Genomic DNA, 20,463 nt, shown 5'->3' with positions numbered 1-20,463 from the left:
AAATGTCTGGTGGGTGACACTGCACTCTGGGCAGAGAGAGAGGAGCCGAGGGCACAGTTAGTGAGAGGTGGAGACAGAGGGAGAGGAGGTTGGGTAAACAAATAGTTAATCAGAAAAATGTAAGGGTGTCCCCTGAACAGAGCTGGACACTGGGGGAGTTGGGAGGGACAGCTCAAGTGCATGAGAGGATTTGAAGCACAGGCAGAGAGGAGTCATGGGAGACAGCAATTCAGGCTCCTGGTGGAGATACTGGTGGGAGGAGAGGAAGGAAGGGAGGCTGAGGAGGGAAAAGGATGCTCCCTGGACAGGAACGGGAGCACAGCCCAGGACGAAGCCCATTCAGTAGGGCAGCTGCAGGTTTACATTCTCGAATAAAAACTCTTTCCAGATAGAGCAAATAGCAGGAACCCAGGGATATCTGCGGAATACATGAATGCAAGAGCAAAAGGCAGGGCTTCTTCAGCGGTTCAGATTTGCCTTCCTGAACCCTAAGTGGTTGGAAAGTGTATGCCTTTGAAGCTCTCATTAGACAAAGAACGCTTGAATCTCGGATTTCTCACCAAGACTTAGGTGGGGTGGTGTGCTGCACCCCCTCAAGACCAGGTCTCAAGAGAAGAATGTTATATTTTTAAGAAATCTGTAAGCCAATTGTTTTTTGTTTTTTAAAGAATAAGATTTAATTAATTAATTAATTTTTATTGGTCATGCCATGCGGCCTGTGGGATCCCATTTCCCCGACCAGGGATTGAACCCATGCCCTTGGCAGTGAAAGCGTGGAGTCCTAACCACTGGACTGCCAGGAAAGTCCCAGCCAATTTTTATTTTGTTGGTAGCTTAAAATTGGCCACGGTGGGAGTCTTAACACCCCGGAAATCAGTGCAAGCTACGAATTAGGGCTTTGTTTTAATTTCAGACAGCTGGCTGTTGAACATTTACCAGCACACCACTGCATACATGTGTTAAAAGAGGAGAGGGCTTGCCTGGTGACACAGTGGTTGAGAGTCCGCCTGCCGATGCAGGGGACACGGGTTCGTGCCCCGGTCCGGGAAGATCCCACATGCCGCAGAGCGGCTGGGCCCGTGAGCCATGGCCGCTGAGCCTGCGCGTCTGGAGCCTGTGCTCCGCAATGGGAGAGGCCACAACAGTGAGAGGACCGCGTACCACAAAAAAAAAAAAAAAAAAAAAAAGAGGAGAAACTAGACACCCACTGAGTGAATAGGGAAGGCATAGTGATGACATTAATTGCAAGAGCTAACATTTACAGAGTAAGTACTATATGCCCTACGCTGTATTAGATGAGATGCGTTCATATATTGTCTCACATAATCTTGTAAAAGCCCCATGACGTAGATATTTTTACCCCTTTTTACACATACTGGGGTTGAGGTCCAAAGAGATTAGTTAGTTTTGCTCAAAGATACAAGCCAGTAAGTAGGAATCAAGCCTCCCGTCTTAGATTTAAAGCCCACACTCTCAGCACCACCGTGGGGGAGGAATATTGCAAAGTGGGTAAGTGTGAGGATGCTGGAGCCAAGGTGCCTGGATTCAAACACTGCTTCTGACACTTACTAACTGTGTGAGCTGGAGTGGGATATTGAATCACTCTTTGCCTTGGTTTCTTCATCTGTAAAATAGGGTGAACAATCAAATCTTCCACACAAAGTAGCATTTCACACAGAACTTGGTACTAACAACAAAGTTAGTTATTATTACCTTAATTATTAACAAAGTTTGATGGTTTCTATCTTATTCCACATTTGATGAAACTATTTGACTTAAAAAATGCATTTGATCTCTGGAGGATACACAAGAATCTAGTTTGTTGGTAGCCTCCAGGGAGAAGCGGGGACAGATGTGGGAAGGAAGCTAAATCAGCCAACATCTACCCAGGAAACAGAAACCACACAAGTTATTTGATCCGAGAAAATTTAATATAAAGAATCGTTAATACAATGTAAAATTGTTAACCAGGTAACTGCAATGTAAACACTCGGAGGTTTCATAGCAGTAATGACCGCAGGAAGCTGTCACCACCCCTTGGCGTGGGTATGGGGGGGACCAAGGGAAGAGTTGGAATTCAGTGAATGATTCAAGCTTAGAAGTTGGGGAGGGGACCGCCCATCCTGTGCCAGGATACCTCTGAGGTGGGGGGCACCTATGGCTGGTGCTGCGTCTGCGAGGGCAGTACCAGGAGGCTGGTATTAGAAAAACTACACAATTGCGTTCAGCTGCGTCAGGAAGGCAGGATGAAGAAGCGATAGTGAGGGCTGTTCACAGTGCGGGAAGCAGACAGGAAGCCCACAGAAGGAGCAAGTTTCTTCTGCCTCCTCTGACCTTACAATTTCCCGGACACCGTTCTTGGGAGAATCTCCCATGAGGCGGCTGACAAAGCAGAAACGCTCTGTGCAGAGCCCCAGCTGCAGCATCCAAAAGCTGAGTATAAAAGGATGGGTTTGGAGCTGAGAGACAATGTCGTAGCCACTGGTGCAGAGGCTTTAACTGAATAGCTGGGTGACCTCTGGAATTTCAGTCCATCGAAAGTATTACCTAATTTTAAAAATACACAAAATGTAAATTTGAAAGAAAACCTGACATTTGTCACTGAGCGAGGTTGTGATATATGCTTGGCACAAAATAAGTGCTTAATACACATTTATTGAGTGAATGGGTGAACGGGAAAAAGCAATTCAGGCTAGCGTGTGTCTATAATCATTTGTCAAAAGCTACTCTGTAAATTGTCCTGGAGGTCCAGCAGGCAGAGGGAAACAAAATGAGCACTGGCCCTACTTCCATGGTGAGGGCAGGAAGAAGATTTAACAAGCAGACAAGTGAGTTAATTACAGACAGTGACAGAGGGTATGAAGGCAACAAACATGGTGAGAGTATGGTTAGTGCAAGGGTGTGGATGGAGAGCATTTTAAATCTATCTATCTATTTATTTATTTTTGGCTGCGTTGGGTCTTCGTTGCTGTGAGCAGGCTTTCTCTAGTTGCTGCAAGTGGGGGCTACTCTTCGTTGTGGTGCGCGTGCTTTTCCTTGCGGTGGCTTCTGTTGTGGAGCACCGGCTGTAGAGCGCAGGCTCAGTAGTTGTGGCGCACGGGCTTAGTTGCCCCACGGCATGTGGGATCTTCCCGGACCAGGGCTCGAACCCGTGTCCCCTGCATTGGCAGGTGGATTCTTAACCACTCCACCACTAGGGAAGTCCCTGGAGAGCATTTTAGATTGGACACGGAGGTCCTCTCTGTGGTCATGACATTTAAACTGAGACCTGAAAGGTGGCAAAGGACCAGCCCCACAAAATCTGGGGGAAGAGCGCCATAGGCAGAGGGAAGGGCGGTTGCAAAGACCCTGAGGCAGGAGAGAGCTTGGTGCGCTTCAGACAGTGACTGATGGTCTGGTGACAGGAGTGTGCTGAGGCGGGGGGAGGGTGGTGCGAGACCCTTCAGAGATGACAGATGCTGGGGGATGGATCTAGCTGGGCTTTGGGGGAAAGTGAGGTGTATTTTATTCTAAATGTAGTTTTAAAAAAACACATTGTAGTATTTTAAATAGAAATTATCATTGGATTTGTATTTCTCAAAGATCACTGTGGCTGCTGGTGGTGAAGGATCACAGTGGATCAAGGCTGGAAGGAGGGGACTGTATTTGTTTCTTTAGGTGGCCACAACAAATCACCCCAAACCTGGCGGCTTCAAACATCAGAAATGTATTCTCACAGTTCGGGGGGGCAGAAGTCCAAAATTAAGGCATCAACAGGGCCGTACTCCCTCTGAGGCTCCAGGACAGAGTCTTGTCTCTTTCAGCTTCTGGGACCCCAGGTGCTCCTTGGCTGTGACAGCACAACACCAATCTCTGCTTCTGCTTCACATGGTCTCCTCTCTGTGTCTTCTGCCCAGTGTGTCTGCATTTCTCCTTTTCTTATAAGGGCCCTTGTTGGATTTAGGGCCCATCCTGTTAATCCAGGATGATCTCATCTTGAGATCCTTAACTTCATTACATCTACAATGACCTGTTTTTCAAATTAGTGGACAATCACAGGTTCCAGGGTTTAGGGTTTGTTCGTATTTTGGGGGGCCACCATTCAACCCACTACGGAGATCCGTGACGAGATTCAGTGGTTATGCAGGGGAGAGACGATGGCGAATTAGAGGAGGGAGGTGACTACAGCCATGGGTTTGATAGGGGCTGTATTAGTCAGGGTTCTCCAGAGAAACAGAACCAAAAGGATACACAGAAAGATTTATTATAAGGAATTAGCTCACATGATTCTGGAGACTGGGAAATCCCCAGATCTGCTATCACCATGCTGGAAGAACCAGGAGAGCCAAGGTGTAGTTCAAGTCTGAATCTGAAGGCCTGAGAACCAGGAGAACTGATGACGTAAATTCCAGTTCCAAAGCGGGCAGGCTGGAGACCCAGGAAGAGCCAACTTCCAGCCTTTTGTCTGAAGGCTGGAAATGAGCGGTGTCCCAGCTCCTGCAGACTGGTAGGGGGAGTTCCTTCCTACCCAGCTTTTTCTGTTCTATTCACGTCCTCAATTGATTGGGTGAGGCTCACCCACATTAGGGAAGGCAATCTGCTTTCCTCAGTCCATTGATACAAATATTAATCTCATCCAGAAACACCCTCACAGACACTCTGGATAATGACTGGCCAGTATCCGGGCATACTGTGACCCAGTCAAGTGGACACATAAAACTGACCAGCACAGACGGAGAGTAAGGGAGGGAGGAAGGGAATGGGGGGGTCTCATGTTCCAGGAAGAGATATACACTGAGTAGCCTAACTCAGGACCAAATGGCAGAGGTGAAGAGGGGAGACCATGGAGAAGCCAATGGCTGGTGGACGCTGCCCTATTGGAGAGGAAAGCTGAGTCACTGCCTCAGCACTGAGACTCTCTTACAGCTTCCGTCTTCCCCCATCTCTAGAAAAGCATTTCCCTGCCAGCTACTGAGGCAAACAGCTCCCATCATGAACTGGTCCTTTGGCGGTGAAGGCATCATCACCAAGCAAGTGGATCAATGAAAAGCTGAATTACACTGGGTACCATCTTCAGACATGGAAACTGAATCTTTGAAAACCTTCCCTCTGCATCTCCTGCACATGCAGGACTGCTCAGGTTTATACAATTAATACCAAGCTATCATGCTGCACCACTTCTGTAGTGTTCTGATTTCAGTCTGAGTGGGTGATTTCCACACCAGTGAAATAAGACCTATGGCTACACTCAAGATCTTCCAGCTTCCCTTACCTTATTGTCTTCTCCATTTATTAAGATAGAAATCCACTGAGATTTTGAGATGTTTTAAGACAGAATCCACTAGAAGCAGGTGCTCAATAAATATTTAGGATATAAATAACCCTACAGACTTCTACCTTGATATTAAGAAAGAATATTCCTACAAGGTCTGTTCTAAGTAAAGGCATTGTATTAGTTATCCCCTGCTGCATAACAAATTACCTCAAAACACAGTGGTTTAAACAACAAACATTGATTCGTTTGCAGTTTCTGTGGGTCAAGAATCCAGAAGCAGCTGAAACTGTGTGGCTCTGACTCAGGGTCTTTCATGAGGTTGCAGTCAAGATGCTGGCTAGGGCTGCGACAGTCATCCGACAGCTGGATGGGGATGGGGATGGAGGCTGTTCTTCCAAGATTGCTCCCTCACATGGCTGTTTTTAGGAGACCCCAGTTCCTTGCTGTTAGAAGGAGACCTAAGTTTCTCACCATGTGAGCCTCTCCCTAGGGCTGCTTGAATGTCCTCACAACATGGCAGCTGTCTTCCCCCAGAACAAATAATTTCAGAGAGAGCAAGGAGGAAGCTGCAGTGCCTTTTATGATCTGCCCTTAGATGTCACACACCCCATTATTTCGGCCACATTCTATTGGTTAGAAGTGAATTGCTAAGTACAACCTCCACTCAAAGGGTGGGGAATTCAGCTCTACTTCTTGACGGGAAGAACATCAAATAACTTGTGGGCATATTTTAAATGTCCAGATACTCTGGGAGCCTGTCTCTGACACTGAGTAGGCTCTGAGAAATGGTTATTGTACAGTAAAGGAGAGATCTTTCCTCACTTACTCTAGAAAACTAATGAGCCACAGATTGGGATCATATCTCTCTCCTTCCCTGTGAGTTGGGTGGCAAGAACATCAATAAAACATCAACAATAATAATGGCACCTAATATTTGCTGAGTATGCGTGAGAATGATAGCATCTCAAGAGCAGGAGCATTGCCTGCCTAGTTCTCTACTGTATTTCCAGCTCCCAGAACCAGGTGCTCAATAAATATTCAGAATTGAATGAATGCAATTCTCATTTCAATGTCAGAAGAACCTTATGAGGTAGACAATGTTATTGCTCCCATTCTACAGATGGGAAAATAGAGGCATAGGGAAATTAAGTAATTTGTCAAAGTGACATGACTAATAATGGTAGAGTTAGGATTAGAACACAGACAATCTGACTCCAAACACCACCACCACCACCATGGTCCATAGAGACATCGAATGACAACTTGTGATGACTGAACCAGTACTGGTAACAATGGCTTGGTTACACTAATGGAAGGAAGATGAGGCCTGAATTAAAACAAAACACTGAATAATCCAAAAACCATTTTCATTTGGCTCAGGAATATAGCCAGAGACATACTCTCAGAGGAGCAGCTACATTCAAACCATATGGACTTGGCCCTGATCTGTATCCCGGGCGGACACTCTCTTGAAGGGATCCTCAAAGGATCCAGCTCTTGCCCTCCAAGCTGCCCTGAGCTAGGGCATCCCTAAGATTCTCCAGAAAAACAGTGTCCACCCACACCTCTGGAAGATATGTCCCTATTTTTAAGTCTCTTCTTCCTGAAGTCTCATGTATAATGCTTGTTTTGCAAACAGCATATTTCTCCCTGTTGTGCCCTTAGGATGAAAACATATTCCTTAATTTGAAAAAGTCACCTATGAAAAGGTCCATTTCCCAGCACAGGCTTGAAGGGCAAGCTGAGACTGTTCATGTTGCAGGATGAGATCCTGCTACATATTTTGACTTATTAACTGTATCCAACTCTTCTAGTTTCTCAGAGCCCCTCCTGCCAACTACAGCAAACACAGGCGGATACCACTGTGCACACAGCCCACCTGTGGAAGCATGAACAAGCACAGAGAAATGCTTGTAAGGCTGGCTTCAGTTTGAGGCAGAGGGCAGGTTTCATGTGGAAACCTGGAGCCTATATGGTTTCAGCTCAGCTCTGGTCCTGACTCAGTAAACCATAAGCAAGCTACCCACTCTTTCTGGATTCAGTTTCCTTCTCAAGAGCTCAGAGATACATGCAGGGCTTTCCTTTTCCAAGGAGTGGGGTGAATATGCCAAAGGGATCTCAGTCCAATGTGGGTTCAGGTGAAAGGGCAAACTGGCCCTGAGAATCCCATGGGTTGAGTACGATTTGAAGATATTCTTTTAAAAGAACCATTGTTTCCTTAAATTTAAATTAGTTGCTAATGGTTAAAAAAAAAAAGAGAGAGAGAGAGAGAGAAAGAAAGAAAAAGAAAAAAAAGAGGAGGTTTTATATTTTTAAAAATTCAGAGATCCAGGAATTGGAAACTCTAACAACATCAGATGGATTGCATTCCCAAAGGGAACAGAGCTGAGTACTGGCTCTCACTGATTTCAGACCAGGCGGTAACTCTTTCGACCAGTTTACCCCAGTCTCCACCACTCCCTATTGCTTAACCCTGTTCCATGTTAATCATTATGAAAATGTAATTTAAGTATTGTATTTGTTTTCTTAGTAAATTACAAGCCTCATAATAGGTCAGAATGGCAAAATTTCCTTTGCGTAAAATTTGGTATAGTTCATAAAAGCCGAGTTTAGCGAGTGCCCTTGCTTTGCAGGTACGTTGTGCATATGCTTGGTTTGCCAACTGGGTAATCCTGACTTCTTTAAACTTTGGGGTCTGGGGCTCCTACCATGACTCAGGGAGTAGCTGACCAGAGTGGCAGAGCACTGTGAGAAAAGAGGGTACAGAGGAGATGTGGGGCTCATTTTCCACCCACCCTTAATCTACAGTCAAATGAGACCTGGCCTCAAGGGGATGGGGAGGGGGTTGGGTAGGAGTCTTCAGTCTTCCTAAGACTGGAAGAATTTGATCCTTCCACCCCAGTTCCGTGCAACACTAAAGTTTTCACCTGGTGCAGACAAAGTTCAGCCAGCAAGCTGGTCACCTGTTTGAAAATAAAGTTTTATTGGAAGCCAGCTATGCCCATTTATTTACAGGTTACCTGTGGCTGCTTTCACCGTACGAAGGCAGCATTGAGTGGTTTCCACAGAGACCATGTGGCAAGCCTGAAATATCTGCTATCGGCCCTTTATAGAAAAAGTTACCAATCCCTGTTCTAGCAACTCAGGTTAGCTCAAGCAAAGGATGTTTGTGGTCAAGACATAACAGGGAATGTGCTAGATGCCAGGGATAGAAGCCACAGAGAAATCAGGCCTCGGGGGAACTAAAATTGTAACTGCAGCTCTTTCTCGTGGAATTACTGATTCTCTGTTTCTTCCCTGGTCTCCTTCCACTGCTGCCTTCCCCAGCTTCCCTTGCCTTCCCTCAGCTTGCACATGGCTCCTCAGGGCTACCGACACCCCTTCCATATCGTGCAAACCCTAACAGCTTTTCAGCTTTAATCTCCATTGCGAATGGCCACAGCCTCTGAGTTTCCCAATTCTGAACTCCCAGGGGAGGAATGTGATTGGCCCAGATCATCTTTTCAAGTCTGTGATTCTTGGCGATTCCTGGCCAGCCTGTGACTGTCCTCTCCCCTCAGTCAGGAGCCCACCCTGGATCCACATCAGTGACCAGGGGGCTTTGCCACATGAAGCAGAAAGTGTTATCCCCTCAGCAGGGGCAGTAGGCACAGAGCCCTCCTTTAGAAGAGAATGCCACAGGGCAGAAGCCAAAACTTAGCGAACTCAACTTGTGAGGGACCTGGGCTTTTCTTCAAGCCAAAGAACTCTCTTATTCACAGCATTGACCGAAAAGCCAACATCTGAACAATCAACATGCCCCCTCGGAGAAGGGGAATGGATCCCCCTTGGAGTTTGCAGCTGGTTCTTTTGTGAGCAGAGGACCAAGCCCAACTGAAGGAGAGATGAGCAGATCAAGTGTGGCAACTGGTGGAATTTCAGAAATCACTGTCTTGTCCTAACTGGACCAGCAGAGAAGAAGCAGAAAGATATCTAGCCTGGACTCTACTGGTGGTCCAGTGGCTAAGACTTTGAGCTCCCAGTGCAGAGGGCCCAGGTTTGATCCCTGGTCAGGGAGTTAGATCCCACATGCTACAACTAAGAGTTCGCATGCCACAACTGAAGATCCCACATGCTGCAACAAAGACCCAGCACAGCTAAATAAATAAATATTTTTTAAAAAAAAAGAAAGAAAAAAAGAAATCTAGCCTGGCAGACCTTCTCCTGGTTTTGCCACAAACAAACTGAGTGCAGACGCATGTGGTACTTCCTCCTGATTCCAGACCAGGCCTGTTTCCCACTGATCAAACGCTGGGGCTGAATCAGACCAGCGGTTCTCAAACTGCCCCCAGCCTAGCCAAGATCAGGCCGTGCCCCTGGCCACCATCACAAGACTGTTCTACAAGAGAGTCCTGGGCTCCAGAAACACCCAGCTGCTTCCCAGCCTGCTGGAAAATGTTGACTTTCTATTTCTCCCTTGGCCAAATTCTGCGGGTAGCGTGGCTCCCCGACACGTAGGCCACACAATCAGCTCTCACAACCCACTTCCTCAAGGTGATCCCATGTCGTTCTACTGTCCATGATAAACAGCTCCAGACTGGGCAGCCCAGACCCAGGGGAAGCCAGCCTGCTGTGGATCTGGAAAGTTCCCCAGAGGCAGATAGATGGCAGCTGCTTCTCTGGTCCAGGCTGAAGCCAAGCCACAAGCTGGGAGGACAACTCAAGCCCAGGCCTCCGACCACTGATGCAAATTGGCCCCGTAGAGCCTGGCCAGGTCAGAGGGGGCCCAAGGAGCTGGAACTCCGAGGGACAGCTGAGTGGGGAGACAGCCTTCATCATCCTACTAAGTCACTAAGAGGTTTCTGAAACAGGTGGCTCGAATTTCCTTGGAAACCCAGAATAATCCCCCATTCGAAGTGTTCGCGAATCTTTTTGTCACCACCTAGTATTAATGGGCAGGCGCCGCAGAAGGAAACAGAGTTTTCAGCTGCATTTTTGTACTCTGACTTGCCTGACAAGCTCAATAAAAGCTTAAACAAATATTAAAAAACACACAGAAAGTCAGGCTGGTTTAAATTAACTTCCCAAGCACTTCACCTACTGTAGGAAGAAATTATAATAAAATGTCAGAGCAAAAATAAACCGCGCGTGGAAATAAAAATAAAACATAAAATGCCCTCTTACAACCCACTGCTCAGTACGATTTAGTTCCTAACAACATATCATTGTACATGAAATTTTCACAGTCCTAAAGCGTATTTGGGCATTAGGAATGTTGACTCTGAAAAATCCATCTTTTACACATTGGGAAATCATCCCTTTCCCTGAAGTCTTACGGATATAAACCATTAAAAAAAAAAAAAAAAAAAAGGTCTCTGTTAACTCTGAAATCATAATTCTCCCCAAAAGAATATGTTGCTGGACAACATGACCCCCAATTCCATTTCTCTTAGGCTTCCGCATCCTCAGTCTGCAGCTGGGGCTCCACAAACACTCTTTGCGTCAGTGCTCTAGAAGGAAGGAGTTGGAGGTGGAGATATGACAGGTTCAAGTCCGGCCATCCCGCAGGCTCACCCAGCGTGGAGTTTCAAACGGGAGAGATACTTTGTAATCCTTGGGTGCCCACGCTATGACCTGTCACATCCTCCAACCTCAGTGCTTACAGTGAGCCGAATATACTAAGAGATTAAAGAGCAGGGGTGTTTGGTGCTCTGTTTGCAGGGTGAAATAAAAAGAAAGAAAGAAGGCGGGAGAAGGAGAGAGGAAGGAAAGAGGAAAGGGAGGAGGGAGAGAGCCAGGGGAGGAAAGTGGGGGGAGGGGAGGGGGCAGGGAGGAAAGAAGAAAGGCAGGCAAGTGAGCATCTCCTGCTCAGTTAGTTCGTCTTGAAAAAATTCTCTCTCGAGCTGGTTACTCCCTCTCGGTTTGCTCAGCCAAGCTGATAGACCCTCACTTTCCAACCAGAGAGAGTGCGGGTGCTGAGAATGACCTTGTGGGCCTGCATACCCCTCCTTCCCCCGCCAGGTTCCTGTCACACCGCGAAGGTGATTTTCTGGGAAAGGGTTCTCCTGGCAGGGCCTGGGTGGAGCAGCCTGGTACAGCCCTCGTTATCTGGCTCCCAGCAAGACTTTCCAGGGGGACCCATGCACGCCTCCCCTTCCTCCAGGGTCTGCGGAGAACTCCCACGGAGCTCTCCTCCATCAGGGAGCGGAGCCAGAGAAAAAGCCCTGGACGGCAATGGAGGGGAAGCAGGCAGCCATGGGACACACTTAAGTATATACACGTGTACGCCCATAAGTGGCATCTCCATATGTGGACAACCGTACAGAGGCACGTATAGCTTTCCTGGTGAGTCAGTCATGACCTTCCCAAGAGACTGGGAGTTGACCCACCAGCTGGCAGGGTGTGGACAGCCGTGCTAGGGATGGCAGGCCTGGCTGTCCCTCCAAGAGTGGACTGGTGGCAGTGGAGGGACACACAGAGACAGAGACACACACACACACACACACACACAGAGCGTGATCAGGTCCTGTCCAGAGGGCGAACACAGACTAAAAAATGCAACTATTCCTCTAATCTGCTTGCGCTGAGCGTGCCAGAAGCAAATACCAGCGGGCCTGGAAAACATGTTTCTGTTCCTTTGCTCGGCTCGGAGCCATCCGCCCTAACGTGGAAGGAAAAAGAAGAGGAACAGATTCCGGGGCTGTTTTGTCTGGCTCGCTGGACCCTCTGCCCCCTTCACCTCTGGGAGGGAAGGACGGGGGACTATTTGGAGCCCCCCATACGGAGAACCTCAAACGGCCCCTTCAGTTTCCCACAAACAAGCTTCAGAAGCGGAAACTGGCCCTGGCTCCCTAGGGCAGAAACTGAGAGCTCAACTCTGAAACACTTCCTTTGCTTGGTAACAATGCACGGAGGAATTTCCACAAATCCCCTTAGCTGTCATGACTTCCGCTCCTCAACTTGGGAAAAGACAGCCTGGGACATTCCAGCCCCCACCCCTACCCTGGTTGATCTGTTTGGCTCCTAGATGGGCCTTGGAGAACGACATACATTCCCCTTCCCTATTTTCCCTCCTGGAGACGAGAAACATCCAAGTCTGACCAGGCTGTGCAAAGAGGCCTGGCCAGGCCAGCGGCATCACCAAGAGGCTGTTCTCTGGCTTTGGAGAAAGTGGGAGTTTAAAGGGAGGGATTGGGAGGACCCAGGCCGTAGAGCCAACCAGCCTGTGTCTGTTTGGGCTCCACCACTTCCTAGCTGTGTCACGCTGGGGGATTACTCGAGCTCCTGTCTCACTAGGTGGTCATGGGGGGTGCCCCGTGATGCGGCTTTATAAAGCATTCAGCACAGCTGGCACACGGCAGGAATTTGATAAATGTGATCTGCAGCAGCCAACCCAAAGGTCTGCTACCTTGAGACCCCCCTGCCTCACAATGGCAGAAAATCTGTGCCCCCCAGTCCCTGTGAGTGTCCCTCAATCCCATGTGCACAGACTGCAGTCACCACGTGGGGTCCACTCAGCTCTTCTGCTCCAGCTCACAAAACCCACTGGGACTCAGCTCGGAGCTCTGTGGTGACCTAGGTGGGTGAGATGGGGAGGTGGGGTGGGAGGGAGATGCAAGAAAGGGGGGATATATGTATACATATAGCTGATTCACATCGTTGTATAGCAGAAACTAACACAACATTGTAAAGCAACTATACCCCAATTAAAAAAAAAAAAAAAAAACACTTGGGAAAAATGCCCCAAATCCATGTGGATATCCGTGTCTGCAGTGCTTCCCACAGGTGCTCCTGGAGCTTGCCACCCGTCTGAGGGCCCAGGTGGAGTGCTGAGTTCTGCGCAGAGGCCAGGAGATCCCTGCCAAGCTCTGGACCTCACTCGACCACCAGGTCACCAGAGCAGCTGTGCTCATGTCCAGAACTGCACAGAGTCTCTGGTCTAACCGCAGCTCCTAGTTTCCAAAATATGCTGGGAGGAATCATCTACCTTAGAAGAGCCTCAGTTTCTTCATCTGGAAAATAGGAGGGGGATATGGACTCAATTGTGTTCCCCCAAAATTCATATATCAAAGTCCTAAACCCCCAAGATATTTGACTATAGGACCTATAAGGAGGTAATAAAGGTTAAATGAGTAGGGTGGGGCCCTACTCCAGTAGCATTAGTGTCCTTCTAAGAAGAAGAAACATCAGAGCTTGCTCTCTCTCTCTGTGTACAGAGAAGAGACCATGTGAGGACATAGCAAGAAGGCAGCTGTCTGCAAGCCAGAAAAACAGGTCTCACCAGAAAACAACCCTGGTGATACCTCGATCTTGGACTTCCAGCCTCCAGAAGTGGGAGAAAATAAAGTTCTGTTGTTTAAGCTACCCAGCCTGTGGTATTTGTTTATGGCAGCCTGAGCAGACTGATACAAAAGTGGTGAATAGAATCAGTGCTCTGTGGACTAAGGGGTACATTGGAGGTGCCACAGAGGCTGGGAACCATGGGAGGCAGGGCAGAGGGAGGCTGGGGAGATGGGCCTCCAGATCCTTCATACCTCACTCCATCGGAAACAGCACCTATTTTACTTGGTTTTTTTGTTCAGGTTTAAGCGCCTTTTTTTTTTTTAAAAAAAAAAAAAAAAAAAGAACGTTTCCTTGATGAACAGGTTTTTGAAACCCCAGGATGGAAGGATTTCTGAAAGCCCATGTCTGCAATCCTAATAGTATCTATTACCTGCACTGAAGCATTATGAAGTCTCAGGACTCAAGGACCTGACCAGCTTGAAGGGTCCATGGCTTGGGAGCCATTTTGGTTGCCAACACTGACGATGCCTTTACCATGTATCCCAGCTGCCTTCCACGGTTTACATTTATTAACCCATTCAATCCTCCCCAACACCCTATGAGGAATGCTTATCAGCACCATTTTACAAATGAGGAAACTATGGTTCAGATAGGTTAAGCCACTTGCTCAGGGCCACACAAAGTGATCTGTTTGATTCCAAAGCCCATGACTACCCTCACTATCTTAGAAGAAAGGAGAAGTCACAGGGCAGTCACTTGGTCAGCAGGTATCACCCCAATCTCACTGCAGCTGAGACCTGCCATACAGAGTGAGGAATCTGCCCCTAAAATCTCAGGACCTGAGTCAATGGGCTGTTTCCTAATTCTCCTCAGAATCCTATGTACCTCACGAACCAGCGTTCAGCTATGCTGCTCCAACTAATTTTTGCATTTGCTGCTACATATTTGGATTTGGGCCTCTGAAACACTGAGGTGAATTTATGTAAAATGGGCAAATGATCATTTTGAATTTTGTAAATGTTACTTAATGTTTTCTTACTGGACCTGCAGAACTAACAATGTCTCATTAAAGATTCCAGACATTCAAGAAAGGATGAGTAGTGCTCGCTTCGGCAGCACATATACTAAAATTGGAACGATGCAGAGAAGATTAGCATGGCCCCTGCGCAAGGATGACACGCAAATTCGTGAAGCGTTCCATAATTTTTAAATTATTGAATGTGGAAGAGAAAATCAAGCTTAGTAGTTGAAAATTATTTTCAGAGCTTTAGATGGCCATCATGCAGCAAATGTCAGTCATTTTTATTGTTTATACATGCCTTCAACATTTTATTTACAACTTCCTTAATTATCTTTATGCCCATTATTTGATTCTTTTTTTTTTTTTTTTTTTTTTTTTGTGGTACGCGGGCCTCTCACTGTTGTGGCCTCTCCTGTTGCGGAGCACAGGCTCCGGACGCGCAGGCTCAGCAGCCATGGCTCACGGGCCCAGCCGCTCCGCGGCATGTGGGATCTTCCTGGACCGGGGCACGAACCCGTGTCCCCTGCATCTGCAGGTGGACTCTCAACCACTGCGCCATCAGGGAAGCCCCTGATTCATTTTTTTGATTCATTTTTAAACTTAAGAATATTTTATATTTGTTGATTTGACTTTGTCCTGACAAATTATGTGTATATTTGTATATATTTATGTAATAGCATATAATACAATAGAAAACGTGTATATATTTACACACACAAAAAAAGAAAGGATGAGTAGAATAAAACTGTCATTATTTGCGGATAAATGATTGGCTACATAGAAACTCCCAAATGATATGCAAATATAGTGTCTGAACTCATAAGGGAGGTGTGCAAGATTGCTGGATACAAAAAGCATTTGCATTTGACTATATACCAGCAAGAATCAGTTAGGAAATGTAATTTTCTTAAAAAGATACCCATTTCTAAAGGCCACCAAAAAAAATTAAAGTACCTAGGAATAAATCTAGAAAGGATATGTAAACCCTTTGTGGAAAATGATCAAACTTTAAATGTCATTCAAAAAGATCTGAAGAGATGGAGAGAAGTACAATGTTCTTAGAAAAGAAAATTTTAAATCATAATTCTGTTAATTCTAGCCAAACTCATCTATACCTTTAATCCTTTAATGCAATGCCTATAAAAACATCTCAACAGTTATTTTCAAGGGACTTGAAAAGCTGTTTCAAAAATGTATGTGGGGACTTCCCTGGTGGCGCAGTCGTTAAGAATCCGCCTGCCAATGCAGGGGACAGGGGTTCGAGCCCTGGTCCAGGAAGATCCCACATGTCGCGGAGCAACTAAGCCCGTGAGCCACAACTACTGAGCCTGTGCTCTAGAGCCCACAAGTCACAACTACTGAAGCCTGAGTGCCTAGAGCCCATGCTCCGCAACAAGAGAAGCCACTGCAATGAGAAGCCTGCACACTGCAATGAAGAGTAGCCCCCACTCGCCACAACTAGAGAAAAGCCTGCGCACAGCAACAAAGACCCAATGCAGCCAAAAATAAATTAAAAAAAAAATGCATGTGGTAGAACAACTGTCCAAGACAGCTAAGACACTTCTGAAAAAGAGTTAGTAGGAGCATGGGGTACAGTGGCAGGGGGAGCTACCCAACCAGATACTATGACTTACTGTTAAAGCTGGAGTAATGAAGACTGTTCATTGGAACAAGGACAGAAGATGGACCAATGGAACACAATAGAGGAGCTCGATCAATACTCATGTATATGCAGAAGTTTGATTTATGACCAAGGGGACATTTCAGATAGTGATTAAAGCCTGGACTCTTTGAGAAATTGTGTCGAGACAATTGGTGAATTAAATACAAATAGGTGAAATTGCATCCCCGTCTCACACCACATAAAAAAAAAAAAAGGCCCATCCATTCTGGGACTTAAATATGAAATACAAAAGTGTAAAATTTTGGGACTTCCTTGGTGGCGCAGTGCATAGGACTCCGTGCTCCCAATGCAGGCGGCCCGGGTTCGATCCCTGGTCAGGGCACTAGATCCCACATGCGTGCCACAACTAAGAGTTCACATGCCACAACTAAGGAGCCCACCTGCCGCAACTAAGACCCAGCGCAACCAAAAAAAAAAAAAAAAAGTGTAAAATCTTTATAAGGTGATTAGAGAAATATTCTACATGCTCAAGGATAGGGAGGATTTTGTAATCAAGAAGAAAAAGCCTAAATGATAAAGGAAACAACTGATAAATTCAACTACATTTTAAGAAGAGTGCAAAAAGACAACTTGTTGGGGAAAGATATTTGGGACATATTTCACTAACAGGATTAATATACAGAATATATAAAGTACTTTCATGAATCAAAAAGAAAAAGTAAAAATAAATTGTAAACATGAGCAAAAGCCTTAAGGAAGCATTTCACAGAAGAGGAAACACAAATGGCCCACCGACATGTGAAAAGATGCTCAATCTCATTAGTCATCAGAGAAATGCACACTGGAAACCTTGATGAGATACCCTTTCACACCTAGTCTTAGCACACGTACTCCTTCACACCTACCAGACTGACTATGATTAAAAAGTCACTCAGCCCAGGGCTTGGAGACGATGTGAAGCAATGGGAACTGCCATTCACCACTGATGGTGACATAACTTGGTACAACCACTTTGAAAAAAGCTAGACCTTTTCTAACAAAGATTAACATGCACACTTTCTACCACCCAGCAATTCCACTCCTGTGCTATGTACCCTAGACAGACTCCTGCCCAAGGGTTCCAGGTGACGTGCACAGGGGTTCATTGCAGGGTTTTTTAGTAGAGCCAGGACCTGAGGGAGAAAGAGAGGCTCCTGGGGCACAAAAGGTAAGGTGCCATTCACCCCAAGGGCTGTGTAGGTCGTTGACTCTAATATCACACCCTTGGTGTCTGCAGTGGGTTGAATGGTAGCCCCCCAAAAGGGGGCCTGAAACATATGAATGTGACCATATTTGGAAAAAGGGTCTTAGAAGATGTAATGAAGATAAGGATCTAGAGATGAGATCATTCTGGATAATCTGGATGGGCCCTAAACTTAATGACAAGTGTCCTTACAAGAGACACAGAGAGGAGAGACACAGAGGGAAGAGGGACAGTCAAGTGAAGATGGCAGAGATGCTGCCACAAGCCATAAACCAAGCAACACTTGGAGCCACCAGAAGCTAGAAGAGGCAAAGGCTCTCTCCTTCAAAGGGAGTGTGGCCCTGCCGACATCTTGATAACAGATTCCTGGCCTCCAGAACTGTGAGAGAATACATTTTGGTTGTTTCAAGCCACCCCACGTGTGGTCATTTGTTATGGCAGCCAAGGAAACTAATACAGGGTCTCTCTGCCTCACTGTAGCCCCAGCTCTGTTGCTCAGAAGAGTAAAAAAAGGAAACCATCCTACTGTCCAAAAACAGTAGAATACAGGAATAAATTCTGGTGTTATCTCACAAGGAAACATTACAGCCCAATGTATGAACTGCAGCTACATGGGTCAATTTGAACGAACCTCCAAAAAATGAGTGAAAGAAGTCAGGGAAAACTACAGATATATGCTTCCATTTATATAAATTTCAAAAATAGGCAAAAGGAAACAATGTATTGTTTAGGTTTTCACGCACAGGTAGTAAAGCTATAGAAAATAGCAAATGACTGACTAACACAAAATAGTGACTACGATTATTTCTGGGAGGGAAGAGGCACTAGCAGCTTGCAAAGTCATGGGATTTTAGCTGGATGCTGGGGGACTTCCCTGGCGGTCCAGTGGTTAAGACTCCACACTTCCACTGCAGGAGGCATGGGTTTGATCCCTGGTCTTGCATACCACGCAGTGTGGCCAAAAAAAAAAAAAAAGCTGGACGCTGGGTACAACGGTATTTCTTATTTCTCTCTACACTCTACGTGTACCTTTCATAGACTTTTTGATACCTTTGATATTATTTATAACAAAAATGAATTAACAAAGAAAGTATAGGCTTATGGAAATTAATCTTGTCGGTATGCTCTCCTCAGACGAAAGATGCCACAGGACATGGGCTAGTTAGATCATAAGTCATTCAGTCCATCACCTGACACATACGCACCAAGCTCCAAGAAGGGCTGATACTGTGCTAGGCTCTGACCTCCAAAATGAGGGCACAGATTTGCAGAGAAAAGTCTTGAGAGCTTGGAGAAGACAGAGGAAAACACACTGACTTATTTGCAAAATTAATTTGCAAATTGAAACGTGTGTGTTTTTTTTTAACATCTTTATTGGAGTATAATTGCTTTACAATGGTGTGTTACTTTCTGCTGTATAACAAAGTGAATCAGCTATACATATACATATATCCTCATATCTCTTCCCTCTTGCGTCTCCCTCCCTCCCACTCTCCCTATCCCACCCCTTTAGGTGGTCACAAAGCACCGAGCTGATCTCCCTGTGCTATGTGGCTGCTTCTCACTAGCTATCTATTTTACATTTGGTAGTGTATATATGTCCATGCCACTCTCTCACTTTGTCCCAGCTTAATACGGTATTTGTTTTTCTCTTTCTGACTTACTTCACTCTGTATGACGGACTCTGGATCCATCCACCTCACTACAAATAACTCAATTTCGTTTCTTGCAAATTGAAATGTGTTTAGGGGTCACGACTTACAACATTTTCCGTTACCCCAAAGCCTGAAAGCTTTCAGTGTTTGATAAAGGGATAAATCTACTGACTGGATAAATTCCATCCGGTTAAAAATGGAAGAAAGAACACATGCACTTAACACCCCAAAGCTCATTAAAATAAGATGAAGGGATTTTTTTTTTTAAGAAAGACATAAACCCAGAAGGACAACATGAATAGGAGAAGAGACAGCAGGAAAAAAAAAAAAAAGAAAGAAAAAAAAGCAAACCAAAATAAACAAAAACCCAGCAACAACAAGAAAAAGAAAGCTGGAAAGCAGATGGATGAGTGGTTTCCAATTTAGCAGGCCCCGCAAAGCTGACTCCTAAGCCAGAGCCAGGCGGGCTGAGTTGCCATATAATTTGCACGCAGATCCCTGCAGAGGACTCAGGGCTGGCAGCCCCAAGTATCCCTAGAAGTGGGGGCGAAGGTGGAGCCTATGAGCTGGAGAATGCGCTCAAAGGCTGTTTAAGTGGAAGCCGGACTCCTTCCGTCCTCGCTCAGTGCAGTCCCGGGTCTGCCTCTCCCTGAGGCTGGTGGACCCCGGGAGGTTTATTCTCTGAAGAGGGATACACAGAGGGTCTCTTTCCTGGGGGCAGCAGCTCAGTAGACAACAGTGGGATTAAGTGAATGTCTGCCTACGGTGGCAGAGACACCCCAGCCCTCTGCCTCCATCGGTTCCCCAGAAGGTTGGCAGCCGGGGGACCTAAGGATGGTGATTGGTACCCTGAAGAGCTCAGTGCTTGCCAGCCCTCATCACTGTATCTCATCAGTATGTCTCTCTCCCCTGGTTCCACAGCAGAGTGGTGGGACTGGAACCCAGACACCCAACCAAGCCTTCCAAGCCCATGTACTTTCACCTTTTTCTGCTGGCTCCCCCAACTCAGACAGATACTCCCCTCTGACCTCCACCCCCAGCCCACTGTCCCCAACTCCAATATACTTGTAGAAAGAATTAGCTGGCATTCCATCAGACACGTCGAGGGCCTGGCCACCCTTCCCTGACCTCGGTAAGCTCAGCCCTCACATTCCCACACCCATGGTACCCTGGTCCACAGTGGATTCCTCAGGATTTTCAGGAGGTTTTCTGAAAATCAGGAGGAGATCTGAAGAGTCCCCAAGGGTCCTGGGCCCTGGAGTGAGAGATGATAACAGAGGGCAGAATCTGGTCCTCGAGGGCCATGCTTGAGAGCTTCCTGGTCAGACTCACAGCCGGTGGGTGAATGGGTGTCCCCTTCCCCAAGTGAGGGAGGGGTTAAACAAGTGCTTCGAGACCATCACA

General features: G+C 46.5%; 1 non-coding gene across 1 annotated transcript; it reads left to right on the top strand.

Moving 5' to 3' along the window:
- The first annotated feature begins 14,616 nt into the window (after positions 1 to 14,616).
- On the top strand, positions 14,617 to 14,723 carry LOC137222917 (U6 spliceosomal RNA). The gene has a single exon (XR_010942682.1). It is a non-coding gene; the product is annotated as a U6 spliceosomal RNA (small nuclear RNA).
- The last annotated feature ends 5,740 nt before the right edge of the window (positions 14,724 to 20,463 follow it).

Source organism: Pseudorca crassidens, chromosome 3 (genome assembly GCF_039906515.1).
Source record: "Pseudorca crassidens isolate mPseCra1 chromosome 3, mPseCra1.hap1, whole genome shotgun sequence".
Lineage (NCBI taxonomy): Eukaryota > Metazoa > Chordata > Mammalia > Artiodactyla > Delphinidae > Pseudorca > Pseudorca crassidens.
The sequence above is the reverse complement of the archived record's forward strand: the minus strand, read 5'-3'. Positions and strand labels throughout refer to the sequence as shown.